The sequence below is a fragment of the Chelonia mydas genome, chromosome 3, assembly GCF_015237465.2.
Source record: "Chelonia mydas isolate rCheMyd1 chromosome 3, rCheMyd1.pri.v2, whole genome shotgun sequence".
Classification (NCBI taxonomy): domain Eukaryota; kingdom Metazoa; phylum Chordata; order Testudines; family Cheloniidae; genus Chelonia; species Chelonia mydas.
In genome coordinates this window covers 203,432,130-203,451,075 of record NC_057851.1, presented here as the reverse complement: position 1 = coordinate 203,451,075, position 18,946 = coordinate 203,432,130, and the positions used below count along the sequence as shown (strand labels likewise).

Genomic DNA, 18,946 nt, shown 5'->3' with positions numbered 1-18,946 from the left:
AGTTGGTGAGAGACGAGCTTTCAAGCTCTGTAGGGCCAACGCTTGAAAATTTCACCCTTAATTACACTATCTTACCTCAGGTTAATAAACCTCATTTCTAATACATGAGCTAGCAAGATAATACAGCAAAAGAATGTGTTCCTTAATGGAACCTCTGATCTGTGTCCATTGCAATGCCCAGAGGTGAAAGCATGGGAAGCAATGGGAAGAAAGGAGTATGTGTAAGCCAGTAGCAAATTTTGCTAACCTTTTGAAAGTCTAAGTTTGTAAGACGCATTCAAAAGCAAATACCGTGTGCTTCTAAAAGAAACATATATTCTGCTGCATTCCAGTGTTTATTTCTGGCATCTATTCAAAAAGGCATTTATAGATCTTCTTGAAGTAAAGTCTAATCTTGGAATAAATCAGTTTAATGAACCAAACCCAAAACAGTTTTTGCATTTGCATCTAGCAAAACAAGGAATAAAATCACTGTGATTATTTCCTGAAATCTCACACAGACGCAGCTTAATAACATCTGCTGCTTCCTTGGCAAGAAAACAAAAAAAAAGGCAGCTCAAAGCAGAATCTTTTCTGAGAAGTTATGGGCTTAAAAATAAATATCTCCTCTTCCTCTAGCCCCGTGTTCTGTATCTAGCACAACCGCGACAGTGGTGACCCGTAAGATGACCGCATGTACCCACAATTACCTTACTGAGATGCAAAGTGTAAGCTCCTTGGAACACGGCTTGTCTGTATTTTGTATTCAATACTGAAGAGAACACATGCTGTGAGATGGTAACAAATAACTCATAAACCATCATCATCATCAAATTCTGCTAATGATAATAATCCGATACCAGAGTCATTTCCTGCCTTTCATACAGGAGTGTTTCAGCTGAACCACTGAGAAACCATGGCCACAATATACTGAAGTTCAACATCTTTATGGGAAGAAAGGTACCGAAAACTACAGGGTGACACGAAGGGTATCTTCTAGACTGAGCACTGAGTCCCATTGGGTAGATAGAAAGATTAACCTAAATAATCTATACGGAAGCCCCTGGAACCCATAACATTGGGTCCCTAATCCATGAACTATTGGAACTCATTTACAAAACTTTTCTTAAACATTACATGACTATATTGTCTCAAACTATAGAATTTGAATTTATAATCCCTAGTCCGTGATGAGATCTCTTTGAGCTATAATGCATCTTTTTCCTCAGAAAGCATTTTATCAAAAAAATCCAATTTAAATAAAAATCATTTTTTTAAAATCATTGATTTTTTTTTCCTTTGGTATCCACCCTGCTCCCACCCGAGACCCTAGGTCCATATTCAGGGCTGCCATCTGCTCCCACCACCCCTACACATGCCCTGTGGGAGGCTGATGAGAGCCAGTGCAGCTGCGTCTTGTCAGACTGGAATTTCCATCTCCCAGCTCGAGTGTAGACACACATGCTGCCTCTCAGAAACACCCTTTGTGTGGCCTGTGACTGCAGACCGCTCCTGCAGCTGTCGCCTGCCGCCGCCTATGTGGGTGTACGCCCGTCACGCGGGGGGAGAGCTCTGTGCCGCCATCAAGGGTGCCACAGCCTTGTAAAAGTAGGGAGCCACCAGAACCAAGGGGCCATGCCCCCCACTTTTAACAGGGGCCTGGTTTGGGAGCCAGAGGGCAGCGTTGCCCCCACCCCTAAACTGCAGGTCTCGGGGAGAGTGGCGCCCGCAGGAGCAGCGCCTTGCGGCCGGGGAGCTGATCACGAGAGCCGCGGCCCCTGCCAGCACCTAGCAGCAAAGGCTCTGCCGGCCGACGGCCTAGAGTAAGGTGGGGTGAAATGTGCCTCTCTGGGTTTGGGACCCCCCTCCTTTGTATCTCTCTGGTTTGGGTTCTGGATGCTAAGGGCACGTCTGCACTGCCAGACTTACCTCGCCGGCAGTTACAGCGCCGCTCAGAGAGCGCTGAAGGGAAACCGCTGTTGTGTGTTCACACACACAGCTGCTCAAAAATGGATGACCGACAACTCTCGCCTTCTACCAAGCAATAGTTCAAACCCAAACACTGACACCACCATGTGTCACCTTGCTGCTCACCCACCACTCACCTCTCTTCAAAGGGCAGGAGAAACCAAAGGAGCCTACAGCAAGCCGGAACGTCCTTTCACATCTCACCCCTCCCATTAGCAGCTCCAGGATCTGTTGCCCTGACGCCAGTGCCGGGCTTGGCTGAGGCTGGTACTTCTGCTAGGCTGGGCCACCTGAATCCATTGAATCAGGGTAACCAGGGGCACTGATCAGTTATGCCCCTTGGGTTGTTTCACGGCAGAGGGGAAGTGGCATTGAAAAGGGTGGCTCTCCGACAGGCTGGTGCCTTCTGAGGACTTGCTTGGCCAGCTGTGGCTGGTTTACAGTACACCAGCATCTGCTGTCCATGGTGGGGGCCCTGAGATCCACAGGCAGGAATTGCTGCCTGATTCCCAAGGGGCTTGCTGGTAACCATGAAGCCTAACACTCATGGAAGAAATTTTTTAAAGCTTAAAATTCATCCTTCACAAGAGGATACAAAACTCGTGCATGAAAGCTATAGCTTCTGTAATGTAGTACAACTTAATCCTGTGAGACAAGTCCTGCACTTTGGCCTGAGAGCTTGTCTTCAGAGCCGTCTTTGAGAAAGGTCCCATATTTAACACTTCTTATTCCTATAGCTACAATAATGTCTAACTAAAGAGAGAGAAGAATGGCATACCCTAGGGATTAGGCTTTCAGATAGATTGCAATTAAATGCACCATGCAGAGATCACATAGGAGTTTCTGTTAAAGGCCTGATCCTGCTCTCCTGACTCATGCAAAGCTCCCTTGGATGTCAGTGGGAGGTTTGCCGGAGTGCTGAACGAAGAATTGGGCCCTCACTCCCTTTTCTCTTCTGCTTGTCCTCAGGATCAAAGATCGGGCTCTTGGTTTGTGCAAATGTGCATCTCCCCAGCCCCATTACTTCTTAACTTGCTGCTTCCCCAGTTGACTGGTTCACTAGAATTTCCTTTTTTTAATCCTTTCATCCCAAACTCCCAGAGCACTTTCCGCAGATTAATTCATTACGATGCACACTGAGAACCCTGCCAGACTTGGGGGTAGTGGGGCTCACTTTCTGAATTTTTTTTTCTCCTGGACTATTTCCATTCCCCACCATTCTGAGCATCAACCCCAGGTTTCCAGGCAAATCCCAGCCAGAACCACATCATTTTAACTGGTTTCACATCCAAACCCTGTGAAACCACCAATTTGGTAACATTTTGATGGAAATTCATTAACCAGGCCAGGTTTGTGATAGGGGTGAGCATGCGCGTATGTGTGTGTGTATGTGTGTGCACGAACTTCTCCAAGCTTTCCAGTGCCTCTCCGGGTGTCATGAATCAGGGTTGCATGCTTTTAGTTCTTGCTGTATTGCAACAGGCCAGGTAGCCGAATGGATTCCAGTTTTCAGTCTAACAGCCCCTTTTCCATTGTTTGCAATTTTATCAAATCCCTTTCCAGCTGAAATTTCCCATCCTTGGTCTGAGCTGGGCAGTGAAGTGGTTTGGTTTTGTTAATTATTATTTCATTTTTTAAAGAGTGTGTTTGTGAGATGCACAGGTGAATGCATGCTCCAGTCACAATGCACGCAGGCAGCTCAGTGACCCCCAACCCTGGGGACAGGCCATGTGATGGCAGCCTCTGCACCTCGATTTTTCTGTTCTTCTGAGATGTGTGTGAACTAGCCCCTGCAGAATCTTTAACCCTGTGAACTGCAGCGAGTGCAAAGCTCCAGCACACTCTAAAAATATCCCGTGGATTGGAAGTTATGGCCCAGCCTGGGCTTTTTCTTCACCCAGCTCCCCTGGCAGTACATGGCCTTTTCCCCTGCTTGGGACGTACCGCGTGATGGATTGGCAAAGCACTAGCAGACCGGCAGTGAGATGAGTCTGCTGCCGGACAATCAGCTGTGGCTTTTTCCCTCCTGCTAAGGAGCATTATAGGTTGCCAGGAAGGGGATGGTCTGTGGAAGCTCTGAGAGTAATTTGTGAAGATTGGTTCAAAAGCCTGCAGTCTTTGGCAGCGGAGTAAGAGGACTGTGGGAAGTTTGGGGGGCACAGACACTGGGGTCATGGCCTGGGGTGAGCATGGGGGTTGGTTTCAGTTTGAGGGAGGGTCTGAGAGGCCAGGTGTCTTCACTGGGTTCCGCCTGGCGGGGAGGGGAGAGCCAGGTCTCCTGCTACTGTTTGTTCCTTGCTCCCAGGGAGAAGGTGTCTGGCCACTGCCCCGTCTCCCTGCCCTGGGGCTGGGATGGTGGCTGGACGTCCTCACGGCCATTATTCCCTCTCATCCCACCAAAGGCAAGTCACCAGCTAGCCCTGTAAGAAGTATTGGAAAAGGAACCTCTTGTTAGTTAATAGGCACTCGTAACCCAGCCGAGTGTTAAAATAATGGGAAATTCCCCAAACCTGATTATTGAATTCATCCAAATTCCCCTAGAAAGGAGAGTCCTTTAAAGAACACACCAAACCCTCCAATTTTCGCAGTAGGCCAGCCACTAAAAGATGTGCGTTAGTTTTGCTCTGTCTCTGTCTGCTGCTGTCTCCATGGAATGATCTAAAGTAGAATTGGAATGAGTATCAGTGCACTTTCAATGCAGCTATTAATTTGTGTCATTATTTACGGGCCAATTTATATCCAACATGAGGGTGCTTATCAGAAGAGAATCTGCTTTCCAAGAACTATAAAGTTGCCTGCAGCCTGGAGAAAACAGCTGGAAATGACTGCAGCAATTCTCAGCGTCTGTGTTCCCCTGCTCAGCTCCTGATCTAACGGTACACTGGGTTTTGTACCTAAGAACTTAGAAACGACTGAAGCACTGGACACGTCTGCAATAGTTTTAATTGAATCTTTTGCCCATTTTTAGAATAGCAGGTGACTTCGTTGTTTGTTACTTCATTACTATTTTTTTGATAATACACATCAGAATCCTAGAGTAGATTGGAATCGGGTTGGGAACGTAAAGAAAGTGCTTTCTGAAGATATTTTAGTGGTAAAAATACTTGGAATGAAGACTCCGTATTTCTAATGGTCTACAGGAGGCATGAATGCTTTCTATTGCTAGAATTTCATGAAATGATCTGCCTACATTTAAAGGCCTGGCACATCTGAGGTATGATAACATTACGACACTGTGTACGCTCAATTAAAGCTAGAAATTGCAGGCCAAATTTTCAGTGGTTTTCAACTGCACTTGCAAATTTTGCAGGTGCTATTAAGAAAATGTCCTGATCATTTGGACTTTCACTTACTAAGTGAATAGCTGTCTGATGGTTATTTAATTCCTTCTAGGTTCTGCAGCAGTAGAATTAAGGACTCTGGTCTTGATTTATCCATTGCCCTGCACCATGCGTTCTCATGTGCACCCCTGCAAAGGGCATGTACGTTATGACCATTCTGAATGACCTACATTCAGAGAGTAGCAGTGGTTTAACAAAACAGATTCAAAACTGATCTGCTGAAACCAGTGCAAACCCCTACCAGAGCCACAATTAAACCAGTTTAACCTTGAAACCGAATTATGCAAAAGCAATCTTAAGTGAGCTAGTTTAAGTGCATCTGTGTTAGGGGTTAGCCCGAGTTCGCCTAGACTGACGGATTCACTGTCGTTCAACCAGTGCGACTTTATTATGGAGGACCAACCCGTAGCAGCATTTTACACTCACTTTGCTCTGCTGTAAACGATGACCCAAGGCACAGTGCGTGCAACAGTGATTCTGGCACCGTGCAAATCTTGGCTCTCTCTAGTAAACACACACTGAGAAACTACATGAAAAGAAGGTTATTTAGGTTGCAAAGTCAAGCCCTCAAAAGTGAGGCAATGACAGAAGTAGGGTCGCCTGAGCAACCTTCATTCTTCCCCTTGTGCATGTGCATTCGGATGCAGGTTTTGATTGCGATAACGTAGATCACTTGTTCCCACAGAAAAAAAACCATGTTTCTTATGGAGGGAATTTGTTTGTTTTTTTTCCAGCTAACCGCGTATTACATTTGAATATTGTGCAATGTGAACTCCTGGCGAGGTGTTGAAATGAGAAATGCTGACAACCACAAAGTGGCTGCATAGGACTCTTCATGACACTTCACTAGAGGTTGGTGCTCTTGGTAATTTTCTTAGGGAAGCAAGAAATGTTCGGTAAGGATTTGCAATGTGTAAACATACACCATACCTGCTATTATGATGATGACAGAGAACGGCCTAATTATAAAGTAGGGATTTTGCTGTTAGCATTCTCTAGAAGAGATTCTGCAGAAGGACCAAGACAAGACACTGTATTTGCAACATTTCAACAGAGTATCAAAGGACTAAAATTTAAAAATGTTCAGTGAGTAAGTGGTATATAATTAGCCAATGTTCTTAATTAACAAGTATCTAAATACAAGACATATTAATATCTAGGGCTGTGAATTTGTAGCCAATTGTCAAATTTCCTCTTACATCAGGAGAATAGAAAAGGGAAATATGCTTCAGGTCAATACACAACACACAAATCGGTGTTTATGCCTGTGATGGGGTATTCATTCCACACAAGGCAGAGCAGGTTAAATTAGGTAAATTAACCTGACAGGCTGCATCTGGGGAGAGCCAGGGATTGAAAGGCTGATGGAGGATGGAGCCCAGATGAGAAGGAATGGGGGGAAGCTGGTATAAAGCCAGGAAGTTGGCAGCAGAAAGGGACTGCAGGGGCAGTAGTCTGTGCTCACTCCCTGGGAGGAGGGAGTTTGGGCTGGTAAACCGAGAGAATGGGGGAGTCAGAAGATGTAGGAAGGAATTCCAGGGAAATAGCAACAGGGTCTGGGAGACAGAGTCCCTGGACTGGAACCCCGGAGTAGTGGGCAGGCCCGGGTTCCCCTACCAGCCACTGGGGAAGTGGTCCATACTGGGCAGCAAAGTGGAAGCCTGCCTGGGCCAGTCATCTGATAGGACATTGCAGCCCTGGAAGAGGAGGACTATAGTGACCTGGCTGGTGAGCCAAGCCACAAAGAAAGAGCACCCTGAGTTGCAGAGAGAGAGGTGGCAGGACTCTTGAATGAACAGCAGAAGGGGTTGTCGGACCTGGAGGGAGCTAATCCCCAAAGCTGCCAGAAGGAGATGCCCTAGCGGTGAGTGGACGCCCTGATAATGCCACAGCCAAATAAATACCTGAAGTAACGTAAAAAGCAGTGGATCAGGGATACTAAAGCAAAGCGAGTTTGTGTTTTCTCCTGGTGGTGTTACTGCCTGACACGTAAGTTACAGTGGTAGTGTCCATGCACCTGGTCTGGTAGTGAGGGGAGAACCCAATGGCTTGTGTCCTGGTTCGTTAACATTACTTCTCAGATCGTTTGCACTGTTGTAGCTGTGTTGGTCCCAGAATAGGAGAGAGACAAGGTGGGCGAGATCATTTTTTTTTATTTATTTTTTTTATTGGACCAACTTCTGCAGAAGAGCTGGAAAGCTGGTCCAATAAAAGATATTCTGTCACCCACCTTGTCTCTCTCATTACTTCCTAGACTCCTTTAGAAGACTTGCCTTTTCTTGAAGGGGATGTTTAACTCCTCTTAGCATTGACTGCAATTGTGGGGACATGAGTGAGAACATGAGATCTGACATTTCCTTTCCCTTTGCCTCTGGGGCAGAATGCAGAGGTGACATGCAGCTGTTCAGAGTGGAGGGGCACAATTTAAAGGTTCTGGGATGGCACGTGATTGCCCCACAGAGGTTTTCAGACTGTGTGGCATGCCCCCCTAGGGGGACGTGGAGGGACATTGTGGAGGGAGGGGGTGAGCAGCAACGTGAGGCGGCTTAGGCCCGTGACAACAGCAGGGCTCTGGAAAGGAGCGCCACCTCCAGCCCCTGGCTCACCTCAGTAGGCCACCCATCCTGGCTGGGTTGGTGGGGCACAACCAAAAAGTCTGACTCCCACATGACCCCTCCCTCACGCCTTGCGCCTGCCAGAATGTGGCCTTCTGGGTAGAGCAGTGGCTCTCAGCCAGAGGTCTTCCAGGTGGTTCATCAGCCCATCTAGATAGTCGCCTAGTTTTACAACAGGCTCCATAAGAAGCACTAACCAAGTCAGCACAAACTAAAATTTCATACTGACAATGACTTGTTCATACTGCTCTGTACATTTCAATGTGTAGTGTGAGCACAATATTTATATTCCACTTGATTTATTTTATAATTATGTGGTAAAAATGAAAGTAAACCATTTTTCAGTAATAGTGTGCTATGACTCTTTTTTTATTTTGATGTCTGATTTTGTAAGTAGTTTGTGAGGTGTAACTTGGGGGGTACGCAAGACAAATCTGGCTCCTGAAAGGGGTACAGTCATCTGGAAGGGCTGAGAGCCCCTGGGCTAGAGCAGTGTGTTGGTAGTGAGCTCGACACCCAGCTCTGGGACAGTGTGTGCTCTGGGGGTTAGAGGGAAGGCCTAGGAGACACAGACTCTCGCAGTCTATTTGCAACTCAGCTACTGATTTCGGTGACCTGGGCTAGACATCTGTTTGCCCAAGTGTTCATAACAGAAGAAAAGTAACATGCCGTGGTATGAGGCATGGCTAGATACATTGTTCACCAAGGCCTGGATGCACAAAAGGAATTAAGCACCTAAGTCCCAGTGTCAGGATCATGACACAAAACTCCCACACTGGCCCCTGTAGGTGCCTAAACTCCCTCAACAACACCTACGTTTTCAGGTAAAAGCTCCTTAGGCATCCAACTTTCACCCTCTGAGCAGGTGCACGGCTGCCTCCTCCTTGGCATCTGGACGTGATCTCCCACCTAGGCCGCATCTTCCCCCAGTTTGTGAATGTGGTCTGGGGCAATAGTCAGTCAGCACACTGAGTGATCACCTAGGGGATGGGGCTTATTCAGAATTGGGCCAGAGGAGGAGATGGTGCCCGCTTATAACTTGTAGCCCAATGGTCAGAGCATGTGTGAGATCCAGGTTCGGGGTTTTTTTCCCACCTCGTTGCTAGATGGTGAAACGGATTTGAACAGGGGGCTCCCACCTCACAGCAGAGCACTCTAACCACTGAACTATGGGATAGTCCGACGTGGGGTCCCTCCATCTCTCCTGTTGAAGCAGTTCCACTCTGGATAACTGACGACAGAGTGATTGGAGCAGGGGGGCTGGACCCTGCATCTCCCGCCTCCCAAGTGGGTGCCCTGGGCTACGGAGTCAGTGTCACTCTCTTGCCGGCCCCAGGGACTGTTCACGTATTTACGCACCATGGAACAGTCACTGGGGCAGGGAGAGAGAGGATGACGCTGAGTGCTGTAACCATTGGGTGAGTTATAAGGCAGGTGGCTGCAGCCCCGACTCCTCCTCGACTTCTCTCTAAAAGGGGATAGGTGCCTGACCCCAAAGAGGGCTCCCAGCTGAAAGCCAATTAATTTGTTAGTCTCTAAGGTGCCACAAGTCCTCCTTTTCTTTTTGCGAACACAGAGTAACACGGCTGCTACTCTGAAACCAATCAAAGTCCTGGAAATCCTGGCTGGTTAACACCATTTCAGTTCCACCTGCTTTGCCACAGTCCTAAGGCAGTGGATGCTGCCTGGGGGCTGGTCTACGCTACAAGGTTAGGTCGGCCTAACTACGGTGCTCAGGGCTGTGAAAATGTCACGCCCCGGGCAGTGTAGTGAAGCCGACCGAAGCCCCAGTGTGGACACTGCTAGGTCAACGGAAGAATTCTTCCATCAACCTAGCTACCGCCCAGAGGTGACGTGGCGGGGGAGGCGTGCGTGGCCACATCCCCACCCCAGATTTGCTGGGTGGCTTGTACTGAGCATGCTCAGTAACGCTGCTGAAGCCGACTGCCTCACTCTGCCCCCCTCCCGCCCCGCGATTGGCCGGCACAGGTCGTCTCTGCTACTGGATCGACGACAGGGACGGAGGAGCCCTTCCGAGGCCGTAGTAAGTGTCTCACGACAGCGCTGCCCCCGCGGAGCTGCAGCTGTGCCTCCGTAGTGCCTCCGTAGTGTCTCGAAGCTCTCCCTCGACTGCTGGCAGAGCTGGAGCTAACATGGGATGAGCGTCAATGGTGCACATGGCTTAGGAGAGTGGTGCTTTAAATTTCAGCTTTGGATGATCCCCACGTGTACCTCCGAGGCCCCCAAGTTCTGCTTGCTTTCCTACCCAAACGAGGTGAACCCACCACCTTCCCAGTGGCTTCCCCCGGCAATAACAAATCTCCCGGTTAACTCCACCGTAGCCCAGGTTCACCCGGTGACTGTTCTGGGGAAGCTCTGGATTTTGTTTATGCCAGGTTCCCTTACAAACCTTTCCAGCAGCGTGCACGCCGTGGTTTGTTCCCGCAAGATATAGAGGGTTATTTATTTGCATGAGAATCCGCTTTGCTCCTTTATCCAATTGTCTGAGTGGATCTACTTCAGTTCTGCCATACTCGGCACGAAAAGTTACTCCTGGCCGAGCAGCTTATGTTAAACTACCACATCTCCCTGTGTCGGTGCCCTGCGGGATGGGAGTGCATGCACAGAAGCCTGGTCTTTTCATGGCCTTGGAGATGCAAGCCCCAGAGCTAGGGGCCTTGGCTCCCTCTATCGGAGAAAAGGGGAGAAGGAAAAGGTTCTTTGATCCAGAGTGGTGTCAGCTGCCTAAATGTTAATGCAGTCACATGAATGGTTTTTTAGCTGTATTTGGATTTGTTCTAGGTGTCATTTGTGGGAGGCATGTTAAACTGGACTGGTAGGGAAATACATGAAAGGGGGGAATACAGGGAGACACCCTGGGGCAAGCTGGACCCTGATCTAAATACACAGTGAGCTCAGATGCGGTATTCAAGCCCAAAGTGATCGTGGGGGTCAGGAGCTTGCAGTGTCTTGTTCTAGGCACCCAATGCAGAGAGCAGAGGGTCCTGGACAGAGTCTTGCACTGCACTGGAGAAAGAGTTTGGAGCACCCAGTCAAGAGCTGACAAGCAGCCCTGAGCGGGAGGGAGCAGAGACAGAAGCCACCTGCCTGAGCATTGTGCAGCCGACAACACCAGATATTTCACAGCAAGCCCGGGGGGTCTGCTAGCTTCCTTGCTACTGCTGAACCAAGCTAAGGTTCAGGAGAGGTGGCTTGGCTCCATTCTGGTTGTTTGTTGGGGTCAGGAAGGGAGGGTTGATCTAGCAGGAGTTCCTGTGCTCCAAGGGCCCCCTCAATCGAACACTGACCGCGATTGCAGATGAGAATGGTGTTCTGCATCCACAGTGACTGGCCAGGACTCCTGCATCTTCCACTTCATTTCCTGAGCTAGCCTGCTGCTTTGCTCTTTCTCTGTGCAGGGACACGTGTGTTACCAGCTCCTGGGCGCTGTCTGAGTGCGGCAGGGACACCACCCCTCCCGACTCACAAACCTGCCAGTGTGCGACACACACAATTCATGCCGTGTGACAAAGGACCTGGAAATCCTCTTCACAAACAAGTTGATACATTTTTGGACAATACGCTGAAGATCTTTATTGTTAAAAGACAAAATATCAGCGCACTCGCCAATGAATGAATAAACTGACTCGTCGCCCTGTTGTTGTACCGGCATCAGCAGATGGCAACATACAAACAAAAGTCCTTGCCGTTTTCCAGAGCTGGATACTGATCTGGGTCCTGGTCCTGAACCGTGGGGAGGGTGGGTGGGTCTCCATGGATGTTAATGGCGTTCTGCACAGACCCACCTCCCATTGCAGAATCAGCGGCTTGGGAGCTGGGCTGACACCTGCCTGAGGCAGCTAGTGCAGCATTGCCAGGCAGCTGTTACATGAATTTCCTTGGATTCTGCAAACTGACTAATTGCACTGGAAGCATTTAGACACACCTTTGTGGAGCCATTGGCTTGTCTCGTAGGCACCCGGACAGAGGGGCTGCAGGACACTGTAATGTGTTCCTGATCCATGCCACCCTGCAGTACACGCCCACAAGGACTTTGCTTGGGGGTGCCCGCTCACCCCACGAATTCTCTTGAGTCTGTGTCTTCCACTGCTGAACATGGCTCTGCCTGCACAAGGACGGGAGGAGAGCAATTAGGTAGTTAAGTAGTGGAAAAGAAAACCCATTATACTTCATTTGGAGCACAGCGGGTCAGCGTTAACCAGCAGGGCTGCATGCAAAATCAGACCCTGCTATTTTAGAACCAAAGAGTGTAAAAGCCAGACTGAGAATATAAAACCCCAGTGAGTGAGAGGTGCAAAGTTGCATCATGTACTAGTCCAACTCTGGCAGGAAAGTGTGGGGAGGAGGAACCTCCCCCAACCCCCACACTACATGAGATCTTTGTGGGTAGCGAATGGATGGACCCTATAACAGAAACTGAGATGAACACCCTGAGGGCAAGATGGGGCAGAGGCCAAGGAGAGCTCTGGGGAAGAAACACCTTTCCCTTGACAAAGGAGGGAACATATGTAACAGTGCTGAGGGCTAGCAGTTGAGCCAGCACTTGGGTCGCTAGGACCTGTTTGGTTCCCCTGGAGAAGGCCTAATTGGAGGCGCACCTGATTGCCAGGCTAGGGCCAGTGAGCCCCGTAAGAGGGAAGGTGTACAAAAGGGCACAGGAAGGAGTGTTGCTGGGATGAGAAAGAGAGACACAGAAGGCTAGTAGAGCCTGGCAAAGGGGGTCCTCTGACTAGATACCTTACTCCCCTGACTGCCATTTGGAGAAGGGGCTAGAAAGTTGAGATACAGTGGAAAGGGCTGGTGACGCTGCCATGCATTGGTAGAGGGGTTCAAACACTGTGCATGAACTACACAGCAGTGTTTGAGCAGTCTGTCTTGGGGGGGGGGGTCAGAACGCCACCCCGTCACACACACTTTACACAAACCAAGAGCCTGATCTTTGATCCTGATTACAGACTTAAACAAGCATAAAAGAAAAGGGAGTGAGGACTGAATCCTGCGTTCGGCACTCAGGCAAATCTCCCATTGAGGTCTGAGGGAAGTCCAAGGGAGTCAGGAGGGCAGGATCAGCCCTTTAACAGAAACTCCTAATGTGATCACTGCACGGTGCATTGAACTGTGATCTAGTGGAACGCTTAATCCCTATGGCATGCTGTTCTTCTTGTAGTTTAATTCTACTCAAGGATGGCTCCAAAGCAAAGCTCTGCTGGACCAGAGGACAGGACTTGTTGTGTTCCATGATGAATTCCTACTGTGCTATGGAAGCAAAGTTTTTATGTAATAGTCTTGTATCCTAGCGAGAAGGATGAATTTTAAGTTTTGCAAAACGTCTTCCATCAGTGCTGAGTTACAGGAGCACCATTTCCTCACACTGGTGCTAGTGCAAGTCCCTGTTCTCCCCCTTGACAATCATTCAGACTACGTGGGCAGTGCGTCACTTCCTTTGCTCGAGGCAGCTCCCCTCATCTCCGCGTTATTTTGCTGCATGACAGCTTTCACCGGAATATGCTCAGTACTGAGTGTGCCAGCAGGTTGTGGAAAGTTGATTGTGGAAGAGGTGTTTAGCTTATTCATGACCAGGGCCAGGCAGTAATACAATCACAGGCATGAGCTGCTGCAGTATGCAGGAAGAAAAGCATGCAGTGGTGATCATTTACATTTTTATCAGCATTTTGCTGTAGGTCACATTGCACACCATTGCATGATAGTTAGATGATGTAGCTAATCTGCAGCAGAAGTGAACAGGAAAATCTCACAAACTGATTCATATACTGTATTGTTCCTGAATTATCTGTTCACACATTAGAGGTGGTTGGGAATTTTCCATCAAAATCTGTGTTTTTTTGGGATGGAAAATGTAGTTTCCTTAAATTTGAAATTTTTCTGCAGAAAACTTCATTGTTGCACAAAAATTTCAAAATTGAAATGATATTTTAGTTTGGGATGTGTCAGCATTAATCTCTGTCTGTCCTGGCGCAGTGCTTCCTGGGAGCTGTAGTCCAGTCTCCCATCTGATTGAACCAGCACAGTGCACCCTTGAAGTCCCATGTTTGTGGTGCATTGTGGGAGATCCAGTCCAGCCAGTCCTGTGGGGAAAATAACATGTGGTCATGAGATGGTCTTTAATTACCTAATGCACAAGGGGTAGGAGTGGAGGGTGAGTTAAGGTTGCACAATCAACCTTAATTCTGGCATTTCCTAATTTTTGAGCGCCTGACTTTGCAACCTGAATATTATTTTAATGTACCTCTTCCGTAGATGTGATGGGGTGTGTAAACCCTACCCTGAAGCGGCCACATAGGGTTTAATGAACAGTTGCTTCCCCAGCAATGACTGAGTAGTTGACTAGCAACAACCAGGATAAAGGCTGCAGCTCCGGCAGAGCAGGGCAGCTGCTAGAGACTAGCCCAAGCAGGTTCCTCGGCAGTAACCTGGCAAGAAGCCATCGAAGGACAGAGCCAGAGGTCTGCCAAGGGCAAAGGGGGATAAGACTACTGGTTAATAGACAGAGGGACATTTCTTTCCCTACTACCTTATGAAGGTGGGAGAGGGGGCCAGGCTTCTCGAGGCCCGTGTTGTCAGGCCTCGGAGAGGCTATTATAGGGTGAAGGAGTATCTGGCAGAGACCAGGAAACTGGTCCCTGGAGGAATTCTGCCTAGAAAACTTACGCAGACCAAGGTCTCTGCAGCTGTACTTCCCCCGTTCACCAACAGATGGGAGAAGAAAGCTTCTCACCTAGAGCATCTGTCGACAGGGGTTGCAGTTAGAAGGAATGAGAGAGGCTCCGGCCACTGACTGGCCTGCCTCTCTAGGGAAAGAGAGAGGAATGCAGACAGTCCGAACTGGGGTCTGGGTGCAGAAGATGCACAGCAAAGAAAAAAAGGAGAGAATTCTGTTTCAGTGGATTTGTGACCTGTATTTACAATCCCCTGGTTCTGGGATATAAGTGGATGCCTTTGTTATGGAGAAACCCTGCATTCTTCCATCTGACTGCAGCATTTCCCTTGTAAAGTCGGTTTCCTGGGCCCTGTATCTCTCAGTACGAAGCACTCGGCTCGGACTTAAGCACTCAGCTACTTAAACTGTTAGTCTCTAAGGTGCCACAAGTACTCCTTTTCTTTTTGCGAATGCAGACTAGCACAGCTGCTACTCTGAAACCTACTTAAACTTTGTCACTCTCAGTTGTGTGTGTGTCTGTTTCTACTCAATAGCAGACACAACTTCCATTATATTTAATCTGCCTTAAACCTGCAAGGCAGATGTACCATCACTCTGCATTAACCTAGTGCCTTGCACAGGCACAAGGGCCTGAATTCTAATGGCAAGTTGAAAGACATGGCTGCAGTAAGGAGGATGTCTGGATTACCGACTGAAGACAGGGGTGGCTTGCTGGTAGATTAGACAATCACGCAGGTGATCCCAAAGCAGCAGTCACTTCACTCCTGCATGGATGTTTAAAACAAAAATTAAATAGTGGATCAGCTATCCATGTGCAGTAAAGAAGAACTCGGTCTAGGCATGGTGTGGATGATAAAGCTTACAGCCACCCTACGATCTCTGTTCTGTGGCACAAAATCGCCTAGTCTCCTATGGACTACAATACTTTGTAGTGTTGGGTTGGGTGTGCGGATGCTGGGTGGTGTGGGTGGCTTGTGATATATAAGAGGTCAAACGAGATGATCTGATGGTTCCTTCTGACCTTAAACTCTAGGACTCTAGGCTGAAAAAGCACCGTAATAAAAACGGTGTTATTGCTAAGGTGTAATCAGAATGGAGCTCCGCTAGAATAAACGCTAATTCATTCATGTCTGTAAAGTTCTCTGGAGATTCCCTCAGGGCAGGTGTAGCTACTGCTGCTGATTATTGCTATCATACAGCAGTGATGGGGCATCCCCCCCATTCCCCCCCCCACTCTAGCCCTGGAGGGGTTCATACAGGCAAGAGAGGCTAGTCAGCCATAGGCTGTCCCTGGAGGGGAGCGAGGAGGCTGAATGGGGGATGAAGCTCACCTGGGCAGGCACAGAGGGTGTGTCTGTAAAGCTGGGAGCTGGCAGCAGGGAAGGGGGCCTGCAGTGAGGAAGCTGCAGACACACTCCCTGGTACGAGGCGGGAGAGTGGGAGCCTGTCCCAGGAGTGTGGGGAGCAGTCCAGGGAAGGAGCAGTTAAGGGCTGGGAGAGGGTCCCTGGATTGGAGCCCGGTGTAGAGAGCAGGCCCATGTGTTTCCCCTACAAGCCACTGCAGGAGCAGGGCAGCCTGGCGGTGGGGGTGCCAGGGATAGTTTGGAAGGAGATTTTGATAATACCCTGGAGGGGGGGACTTGAGTGTGACTTGGGCAGAGGGCTAAGCCCCGAAGAGGAAAGCGCTGCAGCTCCGGGAGCACAAGAGCGGGCACAGGGTGAGCGAGTTGGACAACGGGCTGAGTAACTGCAGCAAGGGGCATCAGACTGTGTGGGGAGCTAAGCCCCAGATGGGCCCTGTTACAACAGCTTTCCGGGTTTGTATATGTATGGGGGGCTCCTCGGGGGAGGTGTCTATCTGAACAAAAAGAGAGCAGGGTATGGGCTCAGAGAACAGATGATTACGCCCCAGAGATGACTTTCACACTGCAAATATCATTTGGATTCAGTAGAACCTGGTGCAACAGATGATTTATAAAGGACAGACCTTGTGTTACGAGGCTGACTTGGATCCAGTCTCTCTGCCCTGAGCGTTCAACTTGAGAAACGTCATTCCCTCTCTCCCATGGTGCCAACGTTGTATTGAGCGCCAGTGCATATAACAAGCAAAGATCCAGCGAGACCCTCTCTTTGCAGCAATTTCCAGAGCAGGGCCAATGAGGGCCTGGAGTAGCTGAACACACTGTCCTATGTCAGCCAACTCTCACAGTGACTGAAACAGGAACCCCCCCGCCCTCCCAGAACAAGCACCATAGCTCAGCGTATACGCCATTGGCCATGGCCATATGACTGTCTAAATAAAAACGTGATATGCTGAGCAGCAAAAGATAAGAGTTGATCTGTGAGTTCCTCAGGGTATGGGCCATTCCTTCCTGTGAGTCTGGAAGTGCCCAGCACGCTGGGTGGGGGCCTGCCATCAATACACAAATAACAGTCATTGGAACATGGCCACCAGTGACCTGTCCAACGGGCCGCGTGCAGTGATTTCAATGGCAGTATCCTGATTTATGCCAGTGAAGGATCTTGTCCAGGGTGTCATCCTAAAGCTAAGCAATCACTGGACAATCAGCAGGTTCCATTTCCAAGATTTAAAAAACAGCTTGTAACATCAAAGGCTGATGCTTTGCCCAATCGGGTGATAAAGGCAGGACGACCACCCCATTTGAACCAGGATGTGAAGCAGCTAGTGATGGTCACCATCAGCATAGCAATAACTCATTCCACCATATAGCCCCGAGATAAGGTGGGTTCCTGTGGGATGCATGGACAGGTGAGCTGTATGCCAGAGGAGCTTCCATCCCGATCCTGGATTTTCCCAAGAGCTTGCGGTGGCCCCAAAGCCTGGACAGGTCCTCTAGTCCAGTCCCTTGCACTCAGGGCAGGACTAAGTAATAACTACACTGTTCCCCACAGGTCTTTGTCTAATCTGCTCTTAACGACATCCAGTGACGGAGATTCCACATCTCCCTGGGCAATTTAAACACTAGAACACCACCCTGACAGCAAGGGATGTTTTCCTAATGTCCAAACTAAACTGAAATTTTGCTGCAATTTAAGCCCATTGCTTCTTGTCCTAGCCTCAGAGGTTAAGGAGAAAAATTTTTCACCCTCCTCCTTGTAACAACCTTTTATGTACTTAAAAATGCTTATATCCATACAAGGTTGTTATTTCCACTTCACCTCGCCAGGGAGGTGTAAAGGGACCTTAGTGTAAATGAGAATCAGCCCCTAGTTTCCAAGAGAGTCAGTAAATATTTGGAGGACTGTGTCCTGTGGGATATAACCACTAACTCGAGGAAGGGCTGGTTCTCAGTGGAAATTGGCAGTGCCCCCTGACTCATACCTTGGAACAGAGTGTGCATTCCCAGGTTCTCTTCCGTGGTGGATGGAAGAAGTCCAGATGGAGACAGGTCACCTGAATGTAAACACTGATAAAACAGCATAAAGGGAAAATATTTGACAACCGTAGAAGGGCGTCCATCCGTGGATGCACACTCTGTGCCTTCCTCAAGCAGCTCAGAGTGTGTGTTCTGAGTCACAGGCTAGGGCACAGCTGGGTATATTTCATTAACTGCAGCACTGACTGGGAGATTTACTTAACTGCTGTTGTGGCAAAGAGAGATGGATGTATCCGAGAGAACAGTTAAGGGTTGATTTAAAGATTTCCTTTTCCAAGCAATCACTCTCATGGTGTGGCACACAGCGCACCGCGATGGATAACACTGGATGCTGAAATCCTTCACAGACAAAAGAGAAGAGCTTCAGGTGAGCTTGCTGGGATCAGACGTGCTCTTTGGTAGCCCAAGACGACCTTCAAAATCACAGACAAGCCAATGGTTCAATGCAAACACAGGGTGATGTGTTAGCTAGAGTGAACAGTGAGCTTGAAAGATGAGCTAGGACAACATGGAGTGAATGGAACTATGCTGATTTACACCAGCTGAGGATCTGTCCTTAAAGCTAATTATGAAGCCATGTTCCTGGTCATTATAAAGTACTTGACAGGCAGACTGGATTGTAAAGAGCACCACACGCTGTGTGCCTTTTGTGTGACAGAACAATCAGCTTTGCAGAAATGGCCATAGAAACATAGCAGAACACAAGGCTGCAAGGGACCTCTGGGGTCAGGGAGTCCACTCCCTACTTGTCAGGCTGCCTGACCGTGAGTGCCAATCTCAGGGCAGACTGTCAGAAAGAGGGCTGACACCCCAAACTGGTGGTGTGTCCTATAATTAGATTTCACCAAGCCAGTAACAAAGTGAACTCCTGGATCACTATAGCAGTGTTACCATGGAGCCAGACAGTCTCCTTAGACTCTCCAGTCTGTCTTGCCACCCAGGCAA

General features: G+C 48.7%; 1 long non-coding RNA gene across 1 annotated transcript; it reads right to left on the bottom strand.

Annotated features, from left to right (window-relative positions):
* Positions 1-274: 274 nt before the first annotated feature.
* LOC122465278 lies at positions 275-12,303 on the bottom strand. Its single transcript, XR_006290010.1, has 3 exons — positions 12,291-12,303; positions 5,804-5,806; positions 275-1,203 (listed from the first exon to the last, which is right to left on the bottom strand). It is a non-coding gene; the product is annotated as an uncharacterized LOC122465278 (long non-coding RNA).
* Positions 12,304-18,946: the final 6,643 nt, after the last annotated feature.